The following is a 26,327-nucleotide window of genomic DNA, read 5'->3' as shown; positions in this document are numbered from 1 at the left end:
ATGACAGGAATATAAAGTGTGGTCAGAACCCATGCTCTGCTTTCAAAATATTATTTCTAGGACAGGCAAATTTATTGACTGCTGATTTTGGAGAGAAAACAGTGTTTGTAGAGTTTTTGTAGGCTTCCCACTTTCTTACATGTTTTCCTTTGTTCTGTAAATTTGAGCTTCCTCTTGGTACAGTTAAGACCCTGGTCTCAGAAGGCCAGAGTCAGCTTCCCATTCCTCTGGTCGGGTGTACAGGACATGCTGAGCAAAACCGACACAGCAGGCTGTGATGTGCTTATGTTAGTGCTGGACCCTCTGGTTTCAAATTATGTAAAGCCAGATGTAAAGGGAAATAGGGCCAAAGCCGTCCAAAGACAGAATAGAGAAGACAGATAACACGCCTTGTCACTGAGGCCCCTGTGGGCTGATACGTGCCACCACAAATGGTCTTTTGTATTCTCTTCAATTACTAAAATTCCTAGATTTGCAGTGGTAGAAGAGGCAAATGCGGAAATCAGTGCAACAGAAGACGACTACCGTGGATGGTGGAAGATATGCTGTGGCAAAAGGGCAATTTTACTTTTCCCTCTTTTTCTGAAATACAGAAAACCTGGGAATATAAAGGAAAACAAATTGCCTCTACTTACCATTTGCACAACCAAATGCAAGATTTTCTTGCTTTTACTCATATTGAGGTGCTCCTGTTTGCTGTAAACACCTCACCATCCTAGAGACTATACGTGCATAGTGCTGATACCAAAGAGGAGTCATGACATGACTGAGCAAGGTGACACTATCAGATGAGAAGTTGTTGAGGTATCTATGAACAGTGGCTCGGGGCACGACGCTCTTTCCTTACTCTCTCCACTGCAAGCTTCCTACCTCAAGACTGTCCCATTTTAGTAGATGGACAAGGCTTTTTCCTGTAGGATGTCAGGGGGAGGCTGCAGCCTAGCAAGTGGGGCGTTGGTACCCTCTCTTCCCATACCCCCCAACCCAGAGCATGGGATCCTTCCTCTTTCCTCACTCAGTTCCTGTGCGACCTGCTCTAGGTGACCCTGCTCTGGCGGGAGGCTGGACCAGGTCATCTCCATAGCTCCCTTCCAACCCCTATCATTTTGTGATTCTCTGATTCTGTGACCCTACACAAGCAGCAAGTGTGCTCTGCACCACTTTCTCTGACATATTGCTGGGCAGAGAAAGGGGAGGAAGACATCATCCTTCTGCAAAGCAGAGCCCAGGCAAGTAGTGCCACTCCAGCTGTGGTGAAGGAGCCAGGTGAGGGGGATCAAACAGAAACACAGCTGGACAAGGTGGCTCAGAGCTCAGTCGCTTGGGAACAGGAGGGGTACGTGTAGGCTGACACAGAAATCTGGGATAATCAAGGGTGAACATGTAATAGTGCCTCTTGATTTTGTGTGCTGTGGCATAGGCTTTCTCTTGCCACACAGCTGATGTGTAAGTGTAACACTCAGCAGAGCCATTTGATTTCCACGCATAAAAAGAGAATAATATTTTTTTAGGAAAACATTTTTATTGTGTGGGTCAGGCAGGAGGATAAACAAAACTTGAGGTCAGAAGGTTAATTCTGACATGATTCCAGTGGCCTAATGTTATTTTATTATCCCCACAGTCAGCAGCAGTCCTTTGCCCTGAGGACAGCAATAAATCAGCTCCAATTGTGCTGTCTTCATTTGTGTGCATACTTTGCTTTGTGCTTGCAGGCCCAGCTTTCTTGAGGAATGTTTTAGTGGTTACTGTAGCAGGGGAGGAGAAGCAGGATGAATGACATGAAGGAGATGGAAGATACTTCTCAGCCCTTCCAAATAGAAGAGCTAAACCAGAAACACTTGAAGGTGTTTGATGTTCCTCAGAAAAAAACCCCAAACCATCAGTGGGCTGCCCGCCTGTTATAAAATGGTGACAGAACTTTCATACTGATGACCTAATCCTTTAAGCCCTCTATTCTACCCATCTTACAAATAAGTAAATAAGTTAAATAATTAATTAATTCGTGTGTCTCACTTAGGCTAGGTTATGCCTTTAATGTGGTTTAAATGAGCAGAAGGTTTTCTGTCTGTGTTGCGTCCATGCCTCCATATTTACACAAGACCCGCTTGTTCATAAACACAACCCTTCTTCTTGTCTGTGCAAGTCCCAACTCTTGTTTATAAGAAGTACATGTAAAGTAAGGAGATCTCTCTATCTCATGCCAAAATCTCAGGAAGAAAGTCCAAGATTGGATCCTTCCCCTCAAAGAGACTTTCTAGGAAAAAGAATGAGAATTAAACCATCTTTTCCTTAAATTAAATTCTAGGGGTCCGTGTGTTCTTGCATGCTGATGTAAGCAGCTTTTTGATGACTATATGTGGAGCTGAGGGAGATGAGAGCATATCGGGCGCAGAAAGAAAAAGCATGCCTAAATCTCACTGAATTCATAGGGCCTATGCCCCTAAGCTGCATTGTGAGCTTGAGCAGATCTCTAAATCTTAATATTCGTCCTGTCTTATTTAATGGAGTATGCAATTAAGAACAGAAAATCCTTCTGCGTAATTCTGTGGAAAAGTACCCCATGTCGTAGGAGGTGACTCTGTGGACAGATGGAGTTTTAGGGCTCCAGATCTGCAGCAAAAGATTGCTCAATTACACGCACCATCATGCTAACTTTTATAAAAAGCAAGGCACAGCAAAAAATGTACTTCAGTTTCATTTTAATATTTTGCCATGTTAATTTCAATATATAAGACTAATTTATGATCATTTTACCACTCAGGGGCCATCTGTTTTTAATTTAATCCTAGAAATTAAGCACAAAAGCTAAATTAGACACAGTTGGTAAAGTAATTCTTGGTTAATTGTTAAGCAGACATGAATGCACAGAAATGAGAGACTTCCAGTGTAACTGTTATCTAAGCTTTGAAAACCAAAGTTAAATCCTAACAAAATGGAAATTTTTCTCACAATACACTCATGACATGTAGAAAGAAACCAGAGTTTGAACCATGGCAGGTTTATATTCTGAACAGAGCAGTTTTCGTCTAACATTAGTTGAAAATTATGAATTTTATTGTAAAATAAGTAAGTTCAATGAGAACTGCATTCTAAGGTGTCTCATCTCTCTTTAATTTTAGAATTGGAAATACCATAATGTAAATTGATTTGGTATCACTTATAGGATAAATTTGAATTTCTGTATCAACACTACTTGGGAATCTCACCCAAGTGACCAACAAGGGGAAAATTCCCCAGGAAAAATTAGAATTCTGAGGGATTATTTTCTTGTAGTGTAAGCAAGTAATTTTGACCCTTTCCCTTCTCTTAATAGAAAATAAGTTCCATTGGCATTATGACCAATAAAAATAACTTCCATCAATAAAAATAATGGAATGGTAGTTTTGTGGAGAGCACTAGAGATGAACAAATATGTGATTAGCTTAACTGGAGAAAGTCGCATTACCCATCTAGAAAAGATAAATATGGCAGCAAACCAAACCCCAAAATATCTGTGGCCTAAGAAATAACAATTTCTGTACCAGTATTAGTGACTTTAAAATATTTCAATGAGACACACTTAAATATTTTATAATAAAGTATTCATTTACTTAGTTGTCTGAAATTTTACTGCATGAAAGTTTCTGAAACAACTAAGAAAAACAAATGAAATTTGCTTTTACCAAAGGAGCAACTCTACCATTTTGATGACTTTTGCAAAGTTTTCCTGAATTTGTCAGCTATTTCTGATTTATTATAAGGCTGTTTCACTGGAGTAATATTACCAAAAAAAGCCTGTGAAGTAAATGTAACAGCTCTCAAAATACAGAATTGTCTGCAAACTACAGAATGATTTTTCACCCTGCTTTAAAATTGGTTTTTCAAGGTGAAAAATTAACTTTTGTGCTCCTTTATTCTCGGAGGAAATAAAAATGTAGCATGCTATTAAAGTGAGGCATACATAAATGTTTACATTAGCTGAAGTTCTTCCAGAGTCATTACCATCTTGCAAACAGTGACAATGCAACAGTGGATTAAATACTTCAAACACAAGCTATTGCGCATTTACAAATAATATCCACCAGATGGCACGAGGAAACAAATTTCAGTCAAGTTTAGCACGAACTATTTCGTGGTCATAACACACGGGATGGAGGTAAGGAGAAACAAAAGCAAACCTTTCGGTATAGGATGCTCAGAGCTCATAGGTATAGAAAATTACTCTCATGTCAAAAAATTGCTGAAGGAAGGCGGTAGAAACCGTGTATTCACAAGTGAAGGGAGAAGGAAATCCTCAGAAATGTATTTGGTTTGGAGTGGTTTTGAGCTAGGTTTTCCAAGTAGTCTGCATTTGGTAAGTGTGTATACCCTGATCCACACTCAATGGAAAGAAAGTTTACATTTCACTATGAGAAATTAAATCAGTCGTCTGGAGCTATGTCATAGAATGTCACAGAAAATAATTTAAAGTACATACAAGAACTCTTTTGACAGGTCTTTCAGCCTTTCTCCTCACTTTAAATATAAAGCCAACTAACATTGCCCTTAAATCCATGCTTGAAACACTCAAAACTTAGACACCCCACATCTATCCTGGGATCCTTAACATCATGGGGTTTATTTTTCTGTTTGAATTGCTCAGAGATATTTGGTCCTATTATGCAAAGAAATTAGGATACTCTCTGGCTCTACCTATATCAGAATAATTATTATTCATTTATTCTTTCATTCATTCTCATTGGGCTTATAGTTCTCTACCACAGTAAAACACCTGGTGGATTAAATCCTTCAGGTCTGTGGGTTGCATAAATTCTAGAGATGTCCTTACATAGTGATAAGGACACAAATAGAACAATTTTGTATACATCTCAGCCTCCAGCAGTGAAAACCAGATTTTGTGACTTCTCTTACATAACAAGCTCCTGCTGCTACGTGGAGGGAGGGGAAAGGGACTGGAAACACCAGTAAATAACAAACAGAATTATTTAAATGCAAATTAAAAGTGGATACACACACGTACACGCAGACGTACACAGCTTGTTCTGAAGAGTTTCCTGGGACTGCTTATTAGTCTTCAAATGTCACGACACATGCTGTTTTCGTGGATGTGTCAAACTATCAGCTGGATGCGGCTGGAGCAGCAGTTGCAACTTTAAATGTATTGTTCCCCTCTGATCACCCTAATTATACAAGCAAGAGGGTCAGACTGCAGTAACTTCATTTGCACTTTAGTCCCCATGTGGTGCCATCGCCCACACGCAAAGAGAACTGGTATCCAGCTGCGCCGGGGGATCACGATCCGGCTCCCCGGCGCCAGCCAGACGTAAAAGGCACTTCAGCAGCGCTGCCAGCTGCGCCTATTGAAACCCTGCGCTTCCTTCCAAACTTAAGAACACTAATTTCAAAACGGCCTTTTATAAACTCTTTTGGGTCCTGCCGTTTTCCGATCAAAGCACGGTAGGTAGCACTGTGAGCCCTCCCCGGACCGTGGGCAGTTCTTAAATCCCCCACGGAGCAATCAGTACCTTATCCACACCATATTGCCCTTCCTCGTATTAGTGAAAATCAACAAGGCTATTTGCGGAGTCAAGGCAAAGCTCAGAGACTCTTAGATACCACCAGTTAAATACAAGGTAGCGTGACCTAGAATTCAATCAGTTAAAATCTCTGGTCCAGTGCGTCCTTTTGGAAAATGGATATAATGCAGCCTTACCTTAGAAGGGTGCTGGGAAAATGAACAATTGTTTCTTTAGTCGAAAGTTGGAATTACAAACATACACGGTTTGGAGGTACAAAATGTTCTTGTCAGAAACAATCAGACATAAATCTGAATTTTTAGAGATTTTTCTCGTCCCTAGATGCACGGCACAGACTATTCTGCTTCACTCCATCTGGCAGCTGAAAAACAAACAGTTAAGATCATTCATTTGTTGGAGACCAGCTGAGTATTGTAATTAGTCTTACTTGGCACTCAAAAATGTTGCATGCATTTGGTCAATTCGAGGTTAGTGAATAGAATTTGCTTGGCAATTTTCAACTCTGTTAATCACAGAGCACATACACGCACACATGTATATATGCATATGTGCACAGTTTATACATTCCTATATACTTGAAATTAACTAACTTGAGTGTTGTTCATAAGTTTCCTATTTCAGAAATGCCAACTTTTGGTAGGAATTCTGATGCAAATGTTACCACTTTGTTTATAGGATGATGAAATCAGAGCAGAAATCTTTCCTGGTTTTCATCGTGTAAAACAACTTGCACATTAATGCAGCGTGCTGGTAAGTCAGTATAGGAATTCATCTCTCTTTCTAAGAAGTCTCTTTGTCATCCTGCTGATGGCTCAGAGTGGGGTTGAAATTTTCAGAGACTGACAAAGGTTTCCTTTAACAAACTGTGCAACACCGTTGCTGCACAATTTGGAGTTGCCATTTCTAACCTGGGTTATTCTGGCTGCTCTGTTGGAGGAAGTATCTGAGCAATACAAAGGACTATATTGGGGGTATAGAGAGCATCCCTGAAGTATTTTGAAATTCTGTGTGTCTGTAGTGGCCATAACATGTGCCGAGGATACACAGTAGATGGTACAGGAAAGTGCCCAGAGGACACCATTGCTGCAAAAATCACAAATTGAGAAAGGGATGTGTTACTTCATTGTTTTGAAGTGATGAAAAAAAAATCCATCAAACAACAAAATGTAGAATAAGTAACCCTATTGCTTGGAAAGAAAATCAAGAATGGACTAGAGTATTTTAGTATTCAAGCACTTATAAGTTCCGAGATTTCTTGTGCTTCAGTGGAGACAGACTGATGTACACCAGTATGGGTGTAATGAGTGGTAAAATGATGCCCAACATTACATGAAAAATTATGAAATCTATCTTTTTCCAGTCATTTGAGAGCTCCTCAAGACCAAGTCCTAATTACAGCTTGGGTATTTTATAATGGTGTGAGAAAATGGAGCAGTGACTTCACTGTTTTGAGGACAGCATGGACTGATGCAATTTCCATCATCTGCTGACTGTGAGTTGCTTAGCAATTCTGAAACAGTGTAATCCCCAAAATAAATTAGGAATGTTAACTGAATGCAGGAGGATGAGCCTTTTCTTAACAATACGAAGCATCAAGTACAATTTAGAGATGGGGCTTTAAATTATCCTGCATAAACCTCAATTTATCTGACCTCCCTTTTAACAACAGATGGTCCAGAGTCCCCATTTCTTATTCATGGACTTCATGGACATTTCTTATTCATGGACTCTCAGTCCCACCCCATTTCCTCAACTCAGGAACTTTGTTTCTGACAATTACCAATACACTAAGGACAACAACACATTCATGGCTGGGGGAGATAATTATTATGAGGAAGAAAGGGAGCATTTGTATAGCAAGCCCTTTGACTGGAACTCTATGCTAGCTAATACGACAAGTTTTCAGTTATCTGGCTATAGTCCACAGGATGCATTTCCAGAAAGGACTGCACAATTTGCATTAATGCTATATGCTTAAGGGACCTATTGCCATTCTGGACTGCATCTAACTGAAGACATAAAGTATCTCTAATGTCCTTTACGTATCATCAAAGTATGAAGAGAGAAAGTTTCTGCATAGATTTTTACCTATGCGGCTGCAAAATATTTTAGCTGAAAAATAAATGTTATTCTGAACAGCAAGTAGTCTCAGCTCTAGCTCATAAACCTGAAATATTTTCAACGGCTGTATAGTAACAGGCCTTAGTCAGAGCTCTGTGGTTCTGAAAGAGCATCGTTTATAATTAGGGCCTTTACTCTTCCCTGGCATTATTAAAATACAGCTTCTCTTTGCATGCTTCTGAGTGCCTTTTCAGGTAGAGATTAAAGATTTCTCAGCTTTTCTTAATTTCTTCCTTTCCTGGGGAGTGCCTAGCAGATGTACAACTCAAGAGGTCTGTATTTTTTCCTGGTTCTGCCACCGTCAACAGAATCACAGGATCACAGGATGATAGGGGTTGGAAGGGAACTTGACCTTGGGCAAGTGTCCGTAAAGAAACAGAACAAATGCCAGATGACCTTCTTTATGAAGTGTTTTGAGATCATCGAAAAGTTCCACATATTACTGTTCCTGGAACAGATTTAAAAGGTTAAACATTTGGTAAATGAGACTGCAGTTTTTGCAACCACAGTTGCAAATTAGGAATCGTCAGTGACCTAGGTGGGGTCCTGTGGGACTTTGAGGGAAACTTGAAGTCCTCGGAGACAAAACTAGCAGTTGGCGCAAATATTAAGACGACAGGCAAGTGTTGAAAATGACAGGTCTCCTTTGCAAGGTGATGTGTAGAGCAAGAAGACTTGGTGCAAGGAAAGAAGGTGTGATTTAATTTGGCCGAGTACCAATATATACCCCTCAAAACACAGCCAGCAGCTCAAGCCTTAACAAGCAGGGGGGGGTCTGTTCCCAAACTGGCAACTCAGGCTGACCTTACTGGGTAGTCAGCTCAGGATAGGGGTAATGCTGTCATATCTAACCTCCTGCTCCCATCATTTCTCAGCTCCCACACGCAGAAATACACACCTCACTAACTAGGCCAAGGCAGCTCCACATTTTCCCTGTCCTTAACAGATGATTTTAGAATATGTCCTTCTTTTTCTGTTACGTATTTCTTGGGGTGTTTTGTACATACTACCCCAAGCCAAACAAGCAGCTACACGATCTGTTGGGGGGGGGGGGGGGGAGCTTGTCTAAATTTATTTATTACTCTCTTACAGTTCATTTCCAGAGTGTGATAGCGTAAAGGTGATGTAAAAGGACACTTCTCAAATTACCCTGAGAGGATTTTGGTAACAGCAACCTACCAAAGTGAAGAGATAAAAACAAATACTCAGTGATGTCTGCCTGATGATATTCTGCTTCTACTAGCATGTGAAATGAGAGGTGGAAGGAATTAACCTAGAAGAGGAGGAATGACAGCAGATGAGAAATGAAGCAAAGCTACAAGTACTCAGGCTTAGCTAGCAGCATACATTGGCTGAGAATTAAAAAGGGATGTGGGCATTTCAGAAAGCTTGGCAATATAAAACCCGAAGGTTTGTCACCCATCTCTTTAGGGAGTGGGGTTCCAAATGAAGGAGCAAGTGCCCAGGTGTCCTACACACTAAATAAGAGAAATGAAATGCCTGGATTGTAGTTCCCAACAGGAAGCCCCAGAAAGATAGGTAAAAACCTGTCTTGATGCAGACCCAGATACTTGTGTAAGATTCAGTATCTCTGTGAAGCTGGAATTGAGAAATAGGCTTAGGAAGCCAGGGCCTATTTATGTTAAACTGACTGTGATAATGGAGGGATTTTGTCTGTACTACTAAGTAAAAAGGCCCAGAACAGCCATTTGCCCAGAAGAGCATGCGGCGTATCACGACATGCATTTATTTGGCTAACTGCCCCCACACACACCTTTTTTTTTCCTGCAGAAAAAAGGTGGTCTCATTTATTTTGACTATTGGAAACCACATCTTCACCATCTTAGCCCTGAACCTCAAAAATTTCAGCCTGGTCAAAAAGAGCCAGGGAACATGCTAACAGCTAACAGGTATGGGTAATTTTATGGCCAAATGCTCAAGTCTGCATCCCAGACCTGTTTCATTTGTTAGTGTAGACATATCTAAAAGACTTGGCAAGAGAGGAGGAGATCTGGTTTTGGGAAATACCTGGCCAACAGGGGTTTAAGCTCTGTTCAGATCTCAACAACAGGGTGATAGCTAAAAGGCAGTCAGGCTTCCTTGTGTTTGGTGCATGATGCTGCATACGAAACAGTGCAAAATATGTAAATACAGAGAGACAAAAGGAGACCGGGGAGAAAGAGGGTCAAACCTTCTGACTAGAGCACTCAGCTGGAAGGTGGCTGCCCCTGTCTAAGCACTGTTCATGTTTTTCACTTTAGACATTTCCTGGCTAAAGGAATTGCAAAAATCAAGGTTTCAGTAACTCGGACCTCAGATTTCCTCATTGCTCCAGACACATTTCAATTCATTCTTGCATGTCTACCTTTTTTTTCTGAAATAAGAGGACCCTGCCCCTGAAGGGCATATTGCATTTTATGTCTCACTGCATTCTGCTGCTCCTTTTACTTTTCCTTTCAGAAAGTGTAGCAAGAGTATGCAGTCAATACCGCACAGAACATTTTTAGAAATAAATATGTGATCATAAGGCATCTAAACATTAAACCTTTAGTATCTGGAAAGAATGAATAGTTTTTACTAGGCCTTCTATATATAACGTATTCTGGATGAGATTTTATATAATTTCTCCTAACAGTCCACCTCTTCATTTAGTACCCAGTCCAAACCTCACTATTCTTCATAGAAATATTTTCATTGACTTCCCTTGTCTTTAGTTTCAAATCGAGGGAATTCACTCAGGCTCATTGAAAATAGGAACAAATTCTGCTCTCGTGCTCCACATTTTGGAGACTGGCTTTTTTGGTTGTTGTTGTTTCCAATGACTTTAGGTCAGCCACATCTGCTCATGCATTTAAATTAAAGTTTAAGTTCTCTCTCTATTTGATCAAATGTTGTTTTCATAATTTATATGGGCTTCACTCTTCTGGAAACATTTGTTTAATATAGTTGGTTCTGTTTTATCTGTCACTGATATTTTTAACTGTTCTATTCTACCGTCCTTTAAGATGTGCTATGCATAAAAAGAGCTTTATAAATAAAGATTGATTACTCAATATATTTCATGCAATAAACCAGGCTCTTCAAAAAAGCCTACAGAAATATAAAAAATATATATATTTGTACATTGATGTTAGCATCTCATATCTGTCAGCTGTTTGGATGTAGTAGAACCAGTAACTGTTACTCTTTTCTGGTGCTTTGTACATAGAAGATGAATTTTGGATTCACCAGAAGCCTGTAGACAAACACTTAGTTTAAAAATGTCAGTTTTACTCCTAAAAGGAAGAAGGGTTAAGTGTTAAGAGAAAAGTCTGTGTTCAAGGAGGTTTGGGTTTTTTTTAATTCTTTCTTGTTTCTTTTTTAATTACTCCTGTTGCTGCTGTTACTAATCAGCTTGTTTTGCATCATGCTAAACAGCACAGCTGGAGAATTTGCTCACTGATTGAAAGTATCATGTGAGCAGAGAGAGTGGGCACCGGTGGGACCACAATGGAAATGACTGCAAAGAGATTTCAAAGATGTTATAAGAAAGCAACGATTTGTTGGCATCCTTAAGGAAGGGAAGAAAGACCGACCGACTGACCGACTCACCCATCCACCCACCCACCCACCCAGTGTGGGAGGATTACAGGAGGAAAGATGCATCTGGGAAATAAGAGCAAGAAAAGAAGGTCTCTATTTATGCCTGCACAGTCAGCTTCACAAATTTAGCTCAATGGCTGGGGTAGCAGCCAGTCCTATCTTAAAGGTGGAAAACTTTTATCATGACCAGAAAAAAAAAAAAATAAAAAGGAAACAGATAGGAAAGGATGACAAAGCAGTCATTTGATTTTATCTCTGATACAAGCTGTTATAAAGTCCATAGCAGAATTAAAGTTCCTACTCTTCTAGAAATAGCACCTGCATTTCTTAGGCAATGAATTGTACTAAGAGGCAATAGGCCTGTCTGGAGCAAGGAGTGACTCACTCTTGAGGCAACAGCACAGCACGCACCAAGAGAGAATAGAAAGAAAAGGCAGACCTCTATGCAGCTTTCTGTACAACCGTTTTTGTGTATTTCTACTGTATCCAATGGTTAGTGCTACTTTATAGCACCAGCTACAGTCCCTCTTTCTCCATAGAAGCATGCGGGTAGCTGTACAAAGCAAGTTTTGCTGCATCTATGAGTTTTGGGCATATAGAAAAGTTCTAAAAAAGTAACAAAAAGCAAAACTAAGCAGAAATGTAGGCCAAACTACTGTGGTTTCTTTTGTACAGGAGGTGTTGGTAGGACTGCTCATAATTCACATCGCTTGACATTTCCTATTGCAGGTCTCGGTTTTCATTTTCTTTTAACTTTGCCAGACTTAGGCTGTGCAGGCTGAACTTTCCTTGCCAGCTGCTGGGGATAGAATATTTGCCTTTTTTTATAGAATTTTAACATTAGGTTGGGGTTTTTTTGCAGCTTCTGAGAATGAAAGGAAGGGGAGCAGGGGGAGTTTTTCCTGCAGTAAGAAACTCAGGTACCTTTTTAATAAGAAGACCTGAGTCTTGGCACACAAACTGAAAAGCTGGTCAGGTCCAGTTCTGTCAGGGATGAGCCTTTCACTATCCCTGAGAGAAGCTGCCTAAATTTGGCAAATTTACAGGCCTTTGAAAAATCTCCCTTTGCACATTCTTGGCAGTGGCTCTGGTGGATACCGATGCTGCAGCTCTCATCTCTGTATGTCTCACCACAGCTGCGTGGGCTGAGCCCAACTGACCTGTTGCTCCTGCGTGGGTCTCCTGGGAGGATGTGGGGGCCTCTGCTCCATGAACGTGCTGTGCTTCTCCTGCTGCTGCCCACTTTAGTAGGAAGGGGAGAGGGATTTGACTAAAAAACAGAATAATGCTGGAAAAGTCTGGGAAGGCAGAGGGAGTAGATTAGGATAAGGAGCTTGGGAATAGTAGTCCATGTCAGGAGTTAAAGAAGTGCAAGAGATTCAAGGACAAGGAGACTAGGAGTGAGGGATGAAAATGAGAAATGGAATTGGGAGATAGTAGACCAAAGTCCAATGAGGAGCTAAGGAAAAAGTAGGATAACATGCACTGATGGACAAAGAGGCTAGCTTCAGGCAGGGGAAGGGGTAAAACACCCCTTCTTTAGTCTCAGGTGACCTGTGCAAACACGGGGAGATTGGGTGGTGACCCTGAGGAGGAACTAGAAAGAAAAACTTGAATAACAGTTGGGGGCTGCAATGAAGATCCTTGAAAAACAGACTTGGAATGTTAATGCAAACAGATGTGGATTGGTATGAACACCTTAGCCGATTTGGGACAACGCAAAGAGAAGGGGTCAGGGCAAGGGAGCGTATAAGAAGAATAAGGTGAAAGAGCTGAATCAAGGACTGGCTTGGGACAAAGATAGCTTGCAGGAGATGGGGCAGCAGGAATGAGGAGAGAATTTGCCCACCAAAACATCCCTGCTTTCTAATGTAGATGCGAAAGCAACAAAAGTTTGTGAATTGTGACCTGAGCTATGAGACTTACATTATAAGTGATATACGTAGATGAATAATGGTGGTGGAGCTAGTGGAGCTGAGTATCAGAGCTGTGCGTTGTGCACAACCAGCAACCTGAAACCGTTAATCTGACATATCTGTATATGTGAGACAATGGACTGGAATGAGAAAATAGACCACCTTGATACCAGGTGATTGACTGATCTAGTAACTACCTTCACAATGAAACATTTGACTAATTGTCACAGGACCTCTCCAGATGGGAATTTTGGACAATACTAGATATTTTCCCCAGACTGCTCTTGCTGTGACTAAAGCTAACCGGCAGGCATGACTTGTGTGCTTTGGTGTGCTGATGACCATCCGAAGCTGAGAGTCTGCCCATCACTGAGACTCCGCCAGGCAGTTCCTGCTGCAGAATTGATGAAAGTCAATTTCAAACATGGATAAGATACTTATAGATGGTCAAGAGAAACTGTCCCTGCAGGTGCACTAAAGATCACACAGGATGAAGATGTTTTGTATGTACTTCAAGATAATCAATAACTGGTCATACTTTTATGGGAGCAGCCACATAGGGTAGAAGAATTCATCAGAAGTCCCATTCAGTGTCAGCCTTCCATCCAATCCAGAAGATGCCAGACTCATTTTGTCATCCAGGCAGCAACTGAGTCTAGTCTTTAAGAGATTTGATCCCCCAAGTTTTCATCACCCTACGGAAAAATCCCAATAAGAGTCTTTTTGTCTTACAAACACTGTCTGTAAATATCTGTGCAAAAGAATCACTGTAATGATGAATATTCTAGAAATGACCACAAGAAAATGAACATTTCTGCATAAACCCCAAAGTTTAATTATGTGCCATAAATGAGGACAAATGAGATATCGTGTAGTTTCTCATTTGGTAAGCTCTGTCCATCCTGTGAATTGACTGAGGCAGAGGTTCTGTGGAAAATACTAACAGCTGCATCATAGCATATATACACAAGAGACCAAATTAAAACTGCACAAGCAATGCTAAGTCTGACAGTTTTAAGTCTTTGGCACATCTTTAATGTCCTTTTAATGTATTTCTGTGTGTGTAAAAAAGCACTGGGGGGTGAATGGAATGTCAAAAAGTTCCTGCTAAAAAGAGACTATGATGTACAAGACAACAGTAAGATACAACAAAGACAAAGAAAGGGAAATGAGAACTTCACACTGTTTAGTTGCTATATAATAAGAGGTACTCTGTACATAGTATGTCTTTCTCACCTACTACCAACCATCTACGGCCAACTATTGTTCTAATTGCTTGCTTTTCTGTGATGGCTTAGGTAATGATGTTTGCTGTGCTTGTTTGCATGTGATATATTGTGCACCACAGAGCATGTTCACATAGCAGAGGGCTCCTGGCTGATGGAGGGGGAGACTCCTGGTTTGTGCATTCCTGCTGCTCTCCGAGTTGAACAGAAAGGGGAAGATGGTCTCCTCTTTGGGATCCGTAAAGTATAGTAAAAAGCAGAGGACAGGGAGGGGAAGGCAGTGCATGAGATGCGTAGGCAATACGGAAAAGAAGCAAAGAAAAAAGGCAGCAAGCTTGGAGGATGATGCACTGCAGAGCCTGGAGGTCCACTGAGCAAAGAGCAATGCGCTCCCAGGCTTCAGCTGGGATGGGATGAGTTTTGGTGCAGGTGGGACTGTGCACAACAAGTCACTGCCCTGTAAAGGACCTGTCCGGCAGGGATGCAGCGAGCACAGAGGAATCTGTCTCCCACCATCTTTTGGCATTTTGGGAGTGTTTGATGTAAGGAAAAGACCTAATTGGACCCTCTTCAAATCCCTGGCCAACTTGTCCTCCTGTCAGGGGCAATAATATATAAGTGAATGCTATTGAGGAAATATCGTGAAACCCAATCTGAGTCATCAACTTCTGTATCAATCTTCACAATAAGATTTTAATATATTTTTTTTGATGGCTTTGGTATTTCACCCCTCTTCCTTTTTTGGGGGTGTTATTTACCCATACAGTTTCACTAGTGAAGGAAATTACTTGTTGGACTTGGAAGCCAGAGGCTTATTTGTTGGGAAGAAATAAATCTAAAAAACATAGAGCAAAGATTATGTATGTGAGACACTGAGTGATGAAAGAAAGGACAAACTAATTTTTTTATGTGCACAAATGTAGCAAGTTTAATACCTTTCTTACAGTTCAGGTACAAATGAAAACAGTTGCAACAATGTAGGATGTTAAGTACCAAGTTCTTCCCTCAGTCCAAATGCTCTCCACATTTTGGACATACAGTTTTGGCCTAGCCAAAAGGTCACCTTTTTATTTTTGCACTTGAAATCACGGAAAGCATGAAGAAAACGAAGGAAATACAAAAAATGGAGCTCAAGAATAAAACACTTTATCAAATAAATAACGTGTCAGACCTTAGAGTCCACTGGCTGTGGAGAATGTTAACAGCATCGGCTAGACTAACATTACTTCCAGCAGGCAGGCAGATATTCTTACAAATATGATCTTTCAGCTATTTCATTAACCTCACACTCCCACACACGAAATTGAAGCTTAAAGGTCATGTTTAATGTGTTCAGTGTTTTCAGATCATTCTAATTCTAAACCTGAAGCTTATTCTTATAGTAAGTCTATTTACTAAATTTCAGCCTTGAATCTTTTATGCTTTAAGTATATTTTCATTAGAATATTTCATTTCTGTTCTAAAGTATGTGCATTTTCTTTTTTAATAACATGACTTCCTATTAACTTCTTGTTTTTCTTAAGTCAATAATAATATTTTTTTGATAGACAAAGGAAGTAATTTTAGAAGGAATCCATCACAGCTAATAGCAGTGACTGTTTCTGTAAGTAATAGAGATATTTTTAATATACATATACATGCACATTGAGATATATTATTGTTGGTATTTTCTTGTTTACATAATCCAAGCTTTGTCTTCTTCTGCCCTTTCAAATCCTTTCAGTGCTTCCCAAATGGATACCTACCTGATTTTTTAGTATTCTGACACCGGAGACTTTAAAGATATTTTAGTGCCAAATTCCCATTCAAATGAATGAAAGTGATTTCCCCAAACAATAGAAGATATCAAATAAGTTTCTGAGAATACGGCTCAGGGAGTTCCTGATTGTCAGTCCTGTGTTGACTTTATTGCAAAAAATAGTCCACATTTTTTGTGCAGATTACTTCTACAGCTCTGTGCCTCAGTTTTCTCTGTTGAGAACAATGAATCTTCATTGCCTACCTTTTACTTCTCTTTTTAGGCTGCCTTAATCACAGGTTGCAGCCTCTTGTTGCTTATCTGTACAAGTATAGGACCAAAATGTTAGTGAGTATGGTAAGTAGGATTCACTTTCAGCTTTGACTTGATTACCTATTTGTTTGAATTATGGTGCTTTTATTGTTTTATAATGGATGGACTTCATCTTTTTGGTCTTACATTTTCCGGGTAAGTGCGTGCATCAGCATATGTTTATTTACTCACACTCCTTATAGTAGGAATGCAGAATAGCTGTTAATAAAACCACAGATTTCAAGTAGATGAACTACAATTAACTCAGCTTATTGCTTTGTAAGATCTTTTGGGAAGCTGGCTGAAGGGGAGAATGTAGTTAACACAACCCAGCAGCTCTCTAAAGTCATATTTACAAGGGCACAAATTTTTTCTGATTATGGAAGAAATATAGGAAATGGAATAAGAGACTAATTTGGCTGAAGTCAATTATTTAAAAACAATATCTAGGAAGTGGAAACTGGATTGGACATTAAGGATGAGTGCAAAAGCATGCAAAGGCAAACACATAAAAATCACCTACTAGAATGATTCACCTAGAAGGGGCACCGACTGCAACAAGAAATGGTGTAGAAGGACATTGGCATCAAGAGGAAAACCAAAACAGAAAAAATTCTCTACTAATAATTAAAGGAGGATAGCTATAAATAGATGATGTTAAGAAGGCTGAACTGTTTAATGCCTTTTTAGCGTGCAATCAAGTGATTATCATACCGATCCACTGACAAAGGGAAAGATCTCAACATTTGAGTGTGGGAGAGATATTGGCCCAATGGAGGGCCCTGAAGATTGTTACAGAGTTGGAGTAAAGGACATCTGAGTGAGAACTGAGTGTGTTTAACCTGGAGAAGAAAAGGATAAGAGGGGGTTTAACTACAGTCTTATAGAGAAGATGGAGTCGGATTCTCCTCAGGGGAGTACAGTGAGAGGATAAGACCCAAGGGTCAAAAGATTAAGTACGAGAAATTGTAATTGCACATAAAGAAAAAAATAATTCACCATAAGAAGTTGCCCAGAGTGGTTGGGTAATCTCTGTCTCTGGGGATTTTAAACAACTGTAAGGGCAAGGTTATGAGCAGTCTGATCTAACTGAGTCCTGCTCTGAGCAGGAGGTTGTACTACACCTTAGTGTCTAGGTTTAGGTCTAGGTACCAGATGTCTGGTGGTCCCCTTTGTCCTATTTTTTCTATAATTCTGTGTTTTTATGTCCTTAAGTCTGATGTTTTCACACAAGCTGAATTTGATTAGCTTTTTTCTAGGACTCTTTAATGCCCTAAAACCTGTTGATCTTTTAAAGCTGTTGGTGGTACATCTATCTGTAGACCTATGTACGGTGATCCTGGGAGCTCTAGAGGTGAAGTATATGATTCCTTAAAATCTGCTGATTACTGAATATTTCAGGAAAAAATAGCAAAGTCTTTCTCAAAATGGTACCAGAGAAGACAGATACACCATGTGACTTCCTGGGAAATTAGATTCAGTCCTACCTGATGCACTGATATTGAACATGACCTTTTTTTCACAGGTGCTTTCTACCTTGTTCGTTGTTTCTTTTTGCCTGCCCTCACACAGCTGTGGTCAGAGAGGAAAAGTGCTGAGTGCCCATAGCTGATACAGCAGCCACTGAAGCTAAGCTTTCAGCAAGAAAAAAAGTGCTAAATATTCTGAAAAATAGAGCCTGGAAGTCCTATTATTGCACCCTATTGCAGTGATAACCTTAATTGTTTGCACTTAGTATTTGAATATATTTTAGCTGTGATTATATTGTTAATTTATCAACCTTTAAAATATCTCTTCTGAAGTCACAATATTATTTGTTTATTGTTGTTACTGGGGTATAGAGTGTATAGTTGCAAGAGTGCTGTCTGTTGAGGTGCTCCCTGATGCTTCCCGCTGGAGTGCTCACCAACAGACCCCAACAGCAGGATGTGGAGCAACCTAAAGTTGCTAGTGGAACACAGAGTCAGCCTTGTTCTTTCTCCCATGTCAGAGTACTTTGGGGAAGAAAAAAGTCCCTATTTGTATTTACAGTAAGTTTTCACTCTCTCAACAAGCACCGGGACACTGTTTTCTGTGTTTGACTATGTCTGATTGATAGTGTAACTTTTGCTTCTCTCCTTCAGGGACGCAAGATGTGATAAACTGATACAGATTTTTGACTCTTACAAGGAGCTTCAGCTGAAAATCAAAGGCAGGTCCTCAGTTACTTACGTAAATAGTATTGCAGCAGTTTGTGTGTCTGATGAACCTATAGGTAACCACTAAAAGAATGAGTCCAAGTGAATGTAACTTAGAAAATACACAAAGCCACTCCAGCCATTTCTCAATCAGAAATCATATGCATCAGCAGTACCTCAGTATCCTGCTACCCAGAAGGGACTCATTTTAATATAAGGTTGTCATACAAGTCGTACAAGTATTTTTGTTTTAATCTGCAGTTCACGTAATTGCTGAGGAGACTGATTAATCTTCCATTCAACTCACCAGAAAAATTTGCAATGACTTCAAAAGGAACTGGAATAAGCACCAGCTTGAGCTAGCCAGAGGTTGGCTTTTCCATTCAAATCTTAGCCGTGTGCTTTTAAAATAAGTTAATGTCACCCTAGGTTTTACCTGCAAGTGACTACCATGATCAAGGCTGGGAACTATGGGTAAAATATGGAACTGGTTAAACTTTACTGTGGCCGTGAACTTCCGAATCTTTGTATATGACCCTTTCAAGTTCACTTCAGACTGAAATTCATTACGCTGTTTCTTTTAAGTGATTTTTTTAAAGTTGTGGCTTACTTGTTTGGTTGGTTCTGATTTTGGTTTTTGGTTTGTTTTTTTTTTTTCCCCCCCAAAGTTCTGTGCTGATTATTAGCACAACAGTGTGATAATCACAAAAGTGATTTTAGCAACCAAATACTCCAATCCTGTCCATTTCTAGCAGTTTTGGAGGTATTGTACTAAGGCTGTGCAAAGTCAACAGGTTTGGGCTACCCAGGGTACCCTGAGCTCCAAGGAGCGCTTACTGGCCAGGCCTGCAACTGTAATTACAACACTTGTGGCAGTAGTGAATTGTATCTCAATGGAGGCCCTTGGACAGTCTCTGTATTCTTAAGAATGTATGCACTTCTTCTCATATAATTCTTTTGGATGCTTCCTTTGCACCAAGAAATTCTGCAGGACATCTTAGAGAGGTACCAAACATTTTCAAGTACATGTGTAATACAGTCAAGTTTCCAGCAATACCCTGTCAACTTCTCGTCAAGAGGTAATCTTGCAGGGACCATCTGCTCTCAGATGCTTCCCTTTCAAAGGGGTCTAAAAATGAAGGTGCTAGGAGACGTAATCTTGCACCTTTTGCTCTCTTGGAGAGCTATGATGGATGTAAACACAGGATTACTAAAAATACACAGAAATTGGGATAATAACAGCAGCAGAAATCTGTTTATTTCTGGGGGTTCTATTCAGAGCTGCCTTTGGTGAATCTGAACAGTTTTATGCTAGGACACTGACTGGTTATGCAAGCCCTCCTCTCATAGTGGCTGCTGCTCAGGCCTGGAAGAAAACTGCGGGTCATTAGTTTTAAGTGCTGGTACATATGAAATAATGTAAATAACAGGTCCAAATGAAGCAATTTAATTTGAATGGAGCCCACAGCTGTATCTCTTTTGATTTCAATTTTATTGACTTCCTGCTTCTTTCTTTCCTCCTGTTATTATCTACTGTTTTGCATTTGTATATAAACCCATCCGGACACCACATTTTAATGGATTGCATAGCATTTCACAGCAATTACGTTCCTTTTCTTCAGAGGGAGAGTGGACCACTTTTGCTAAAAACCTCTCCAGCATGAAAAAAGGAGACACTTTTACAAAATGAAACAGCTTATTCTAAAAAGCTGGCAGTAGTAGCCACAGGGTAGGTACGGCGTAGGTAGGCTTCTCCAAATCTGCTGCCAGGTTGCTATTTAACTAGGGGTTAGTGCAAGGCAAGACTGTGTCCTAGCCGCCATGCAGTTGCTCTGAGCTGGCTTCAGGTGAAACTTGATATAATCAATCTCTCCAAAAACATGGCTCTGTGTAGGGAAACAACACTGGGGCAAACAAGATGAAGTGTTACAAATATTGCCCCAAGATTAAAGGTCTGCATTGCACCCTTGTGTGCCAGAAGTGTGCGGAGGAGTAGTACAGGAAAAGGAAAGGATGGTTTTAGCTTTTACAAACATGGAAGATTTGGCCTTCACCATCTATTCCACACCCTGAGAAATGAAGGATGGCAACATTAATCCCATTGATTAGATTCTCAGGGTCTATACTAAAACTGGTAAGGGCTTTTTTTCCTGCCCTTGGTCCTATTGGAAGGTGGGTTTAGCACCTCAGTACTTGGGTGTTCAGAAATTTTCTAGTTCCTGCCCAAAGGTATTAATAATCAATGCATTTGTATTTGTTCTTAAGAGACTTTCACCTTCTTGCTCTTCTCCCTTTACTCCCCTAGACTAGATGCAGACATCAATCAGGCTATCTTAGCCAGCTAGATTTGAGTAGAAGCCAAAGCTTTTGTATGGTAAAGTCTCTGTTTATCCTTTTCTGAAACACTTTCACTTTAATTTCATGTTCTTTGAACATCTGGGTCCAAACCTTCCATGAAACTTTGGATCAGGTCTTCCTTCTCCCACTTGAATCTCTTTCTTTTTTTTACTGTTACTGGAATTCTCTGATGATTCATCAGGGAATTGTTGCCTTTTTCATGGTACTTAACATCGAGGACAACTAAGCATCTAGTGATCATCCAATGATGAGTTCCAGCTACCGGTGCTGAAGATAGCCCTGTACGTAGCTTAACTCCTTGACACAAATGATGAACTAACAATTTACCTCCTGCACAAGAGAAAAAAGTCTAACTTTAAGCCATAAGAAATTTTACTCGGCATTTTGATTCTAAATCACAACATACTTTTATAAAACATTAACTTAATCTTTATAACGTAGTCATTTGAACCATTATGCATCCCAAGGGCAAGATACTGCTGTTTGAATTTACTTCTTTGTGCTTGAAAGGACAGTCTCTCTGATGCTGAAGACAGCGAAAATGATGTTATTCAGAATGCAATGAGATTAAGACCACAGGTCTAAGCTTCATTGTCCCAATTCTTCAGTCATTCACATTAGCGACAGACGAGAGCAAAACATGACTCAACAACAGTGGTAGTGTGCTTTTTCTTCTGCTTTGCATTCCAGTTACAGGTGTATTACGAGTCAGAATGGTGGATGTCCTCACCATATATATTTGCATGTGTGCATTTCTGTGTATACCTATATGTATATTAATTTAAAGTTTACATGAGACTGGTGGGGTTCTCTGAAGAAGATGAGGTAGGAGCCTTCTCCATTTTATCTCACCTGCAAATGAAGTACACTGTTCCCAAGGCTTGTCTTGTGAACCTTGTCTCCTCTACTAGGTGATGTTTGCCCTGGTTGTTTCCTGCTAAGTCCAGCTTTTATGACCCTGTACTGTATTTTGTTTTCTACCGTTTCTAGAAGGTTGCTCAGCTAAAGTGCTGTACTTATTTTATTCATAGCCTTCACTTAAATAAGTAACCTTCTGTTTCTCTTTGTGCAGAAGTAATGATCGATCATTTTCCTTCTCAAAATAGAGCTTGTTGCCTGGTGTTTCTTATCAAATCTGCTGAAAACCTTTTCTAGTACAAAGAGTCTCTGATTGCAAAATGCCCTGCCTGACATCATTAATAAGAGTAACCAAGCTGAAGATCTATCTTTTTGTAGGAAGCTTGCCAAATGCAGAAACTTAGAGAATAAAAAGTGAAGTCAGAGAAAAACTGTGTAAAGTCCTCTGGAAAGCTGAAAATTAGTAGGTCAGATTATCAAGTTTTGTTATAACTCTTTTGCCCACTAAGGTGTTTTGTGGGGTTCTTCTGTCCGCCTCTTTCATGTGGCCTCCTTCACAGTCAGATAGAGAAATGGACATGAATTCCCCTTTGCTGGAGCTCTTTCAGGACCAAACCATAGACATCTGTCTCCTCTGATGCATAAAGAAAATAGCTTCCACCTTAACATTGCTCTGGCAGGATTGCAAGATGCTGGTCACCAACTCCTTCTCTCCCAGCAACAGCTGGATGGGGACAGCCTTCAGCATGTTGGAGCTGAACATCTTATGCAAAAGTAAGTAGCTCCCAGGAACTACAACTGAAATGATGGAGAAAATGTCCTCCACATATTTACCGTTTGCCAGAGTGCACCCTTAGAGAGGTCATTGTGAGAAAATGAAATTACCCACCTGGCACAGCAATAGTCATAACGGAATATGCTTTAGCAGGCATTGAAGAAACAAAATGTGTCGGGAAAGAAACTGAGAATTGGTGACATCACACTTCAAAGGAAAGCCTGCCTAATGATAAAAATACTTTAAAAATAGTATAGAAGTTAACGACTTCCAAAATACTGGAGAGTGATTAATTGACCGAGTGGTGAGCCGCCGGCTTGGATGAGCACATTAATCACTGCAGCAGCATGTCCGTCACACACTCCTTTCAGTGCTTTGCACTTCCTCTTTATATCTAGAGATGCAGGACTGCTAGACAACCATTGATAAAATGCCACCTGGGGAGGGCGGGGAACAAAACTGAACAACTCATAACTCATCACTGCCCAGTTCACTCTGTAGGGAAAGTTTTTGTCTCAGGGTTTGCAGAATTTTCTCCTCTTGGTGCAGAGGACAGCAGAGCGCTCCTGTCCCTTTCTGGCTTGTCTTTGCTGTCTCTTGCCTGCCTCCCCTCTGATGGGTTATTGGCCTTGCTCTGCTCACACAGCAGCAAGGGCCAGAGAAGGCGCTGGAGAATGATGGCTGCTTCTGGAGGGGGAAATTCCCTTATTCCTTGTATGAAGAGAGGAGGAGACTAAACAGTCTCTGTTTATAGGCAAGCACTGCGAGCCCAGGAGGCATATGGGTAGACAGTCACTTGTGCAGGGAATAAATACTTATGTGGGAAAGGTCTTTGGAGAAGGGGTCTAAAAACTCAGATCTTGTCCACAGAGCTTCTCAGATTTGACAATACAGTGTTATTTAGTGTCACTTCTCATTTTTGGAAGAAAACAAATGTTTCGTACTATGCATATGTTTTAGCAAGGGATTAGATGTCAGGATATTTGAGTCTTCCTAAATGTGCTATTAACTTCCACAATTTCAGAAGTCTTAAGAAACTTAGTCTCTTTATTCCTCTGGAAAGTAACTATAACAACTCTTCCCTTAGACAATCTATCACAGTCCCTGTTCAGGCAAATCCACTTCTGGAGGCAGTGGGATACCATGCTTGATTAAGGACTGTCAGCTTCTGTCCATAAAATGCTAGTATAAGCAATGCATGTGTATTAAAAAATGCTCTGGATGAGCCAAACAAAAGTATTTAGCTTTGTAATCCTAAACAGTATGATTTCCCAGATGGAATTTTCTTAATTGAGCTTGTGATTTCCATTTATAACATCCAGGTCGCTGCTTCCTAGCTAGGATGATTGAGTACAGTTCAGGGAAAATACAAAATCATTTGAAAGATGGACAAAGGTAAATTAAGTATTTTTCACCCAAATATGGCAGTAACCAAATAGAGTTGGCTGTATGTTGTGCTTTATATAAGCCATATTTTTCATGCTGGATCTGTCAGAGTAATATCTACGCAGCAGAAGGTTAGAGTAGAGACAAATTGTAGGAAAAAGTCCAGAGAGGGTCTGGCAGACAAAAGCTAAACCAACTCCAGTTAACACTTTATTATTTCAAAAGGAATGTACAAGCCAATTTGCTAGATTTGGGGATGACTATCCATTATTCATAGTCCTCTGATGGAGAGACGGTAGCTGAAGAGGAGGCCAAGAGATATGCCCCAGATCCAGACCCGGGTTCAGATTCCAGCCTGCTCCCAACTTGCTGCAGCTCCGTGCTGGAAGCATGTCTTGGACCTCATCGAATTGTGAGAAACTCCAGCCTTTCAGCAGTAATTAGTGGTGCGATATTCACAAAACAAACAAACAAACAAATCTGTTCTCGTGCAAATGCTGCCAGTAACAGAAACTGGTAGAAGAGAAACCTGAGACCTATCCTATGTGTTGTATAATTCCTTCCTAGTCAAATGGTTTTCAGTTTGCTCAACGTGTTTGCAGCTGTTAAGTGCAAAATTTTACAGGAGTGGAACGTGAGCTTGATGTAGCATGAGTAATTTGAAAGGCTGGGAAAAGAAGTAATAAAAGTCTTTTGATGGTTTGGTAGGATGCATTGTATGGGGGCATAACTCCTGATTAAATGAGGATGGTTTTTATTTGTTTTCTTGCTTGCTGAAGGTTCAATAATATTCAAAGCTAGGTCCAGCTGCAGGACTGGTTGGATTCTGTGTCATGTAACTGTTATTACTAGGATGCTTTACCTCTTTCTCTCTTGCTCCACCCCACAGAATCTGCACTTGAACATTTTTTAGGTCACCCAACTAAATGGTTATGAAAGCTATAAAGGAGGTGAACAGGCTTTTTATTCCTTATTTGAAATGCTTGTTATTCCCATTTGAAGTTGGATGAAACAGCATTGCATACAGATCGGTGAGAATCTAGCTATGTCTGAGGAACTGAATAGAAATATCCTTGCTGAAAATTTCAGCTACAGACATGCTCATTTTTGCTAACATTTGGTCCCTGTAAACAAAAATTTACTGTATTTATAATTTCTTTATAAAAATATTGATCCACAAGAAACAGAATTGTCACTGCTTCAGATATGTCTCCTGGACTAGGTTAAAATAAGACTATTTCCATAAATGAAAATGACACACTGATTTCCTATGATTCATGGGTCAACTAAGTCATGTGGATTTGGGTAACTATCTGGTGTTCACAGAAAAGTCTGCAAGTTTCTGCAGCTTCTAAATCAGCTGCAAATGTGACATCACCAAGTAAGCAGACACTAACAGACACTAATGACTTAATTAGAAAATTCACCCCAGCTTTATCTAAAGATCAGATGAATGGGCAATGAACTCGTATCCCCTATAAAAGTATGATGAGGATAACAATGGCAAAATCGCAAGAACCTTGACCAGATCCATTTAATCTAGTTTGCAGCACTGCATATCACAGAGAATGCCATAGGTAACCTACACCTTTAGGAGTCCTTTAAATGTACATTTGTCCTTTTCTTGACTTCTAATAATTTTAACTGGCTGACACAACATTGTAAACGTTGTGTGACTCTGGATATTTTTCTTGTTTGTAAAAGTGACAGCATGACCTGACTATGACCTATGAGCTAGGTATGTTCATTAAATGTGTTTAACTTCCTGCTTGAAATCTCAATGTTTCAGTCAGAAAACAGAATAAGTATGACTAAAATAATAATTACTGCAATATAAATAATGAATTGCAAATATGTGAAAGAAATGGAGGGATTGCTTGAAAACTGTTCACCCAGACTGTTTATTAAACAATTGTAGATTACGTTATAGAGAAATTGGGAAAAATCTGTAAATAATATATTAAAAATAAGTACCTAAGTATAATTCCTGTGGAACAACTCCAGCATCCCTTAATAAAATGTTAATGTAGATACAGTTCTATTGATCAGATCCAAGATCTGGAAAGGTCAAACCACAAGGCTCATCTCTTTGATATTTGCCTTTTATTATAGCTGACTCTTTTAGATTCATGTCTTCTCTGACAATAAAAAGAAAAAAGTGTTTAGTAAAGTTGGTAACTGTGTGAAAGCTTCCATTACCAACCAAATATAACACAACAATACAACATGCTTAAGCATTAAAGTGCTAGAAACATCATATCACACTGATTTGCAGCTTAATGGGCACTTACAATTCAGTAGATTATTTAAAGCCATGTTATCCCCATTACTAAAATATAAGGTGGTGTGAAAAGCACTTCAA

The sequence above is a fragment of the Larus michahellis genome, chromosome 1, assembly GCF_964199755.1.
Source record: "Larus michahellis chromosome 1, bLarMic1.1, whole genome shotgun sequence".
Classification (NCBI taxonomy): domain Eukaryota; kingdom Metazoa; phylum Chordata; class Aves; order Charadriiformes; family Laridae; genus Larus; species Larus michahellis.
Note: the sequence above shows the minus strand (reverse complement) of the source record.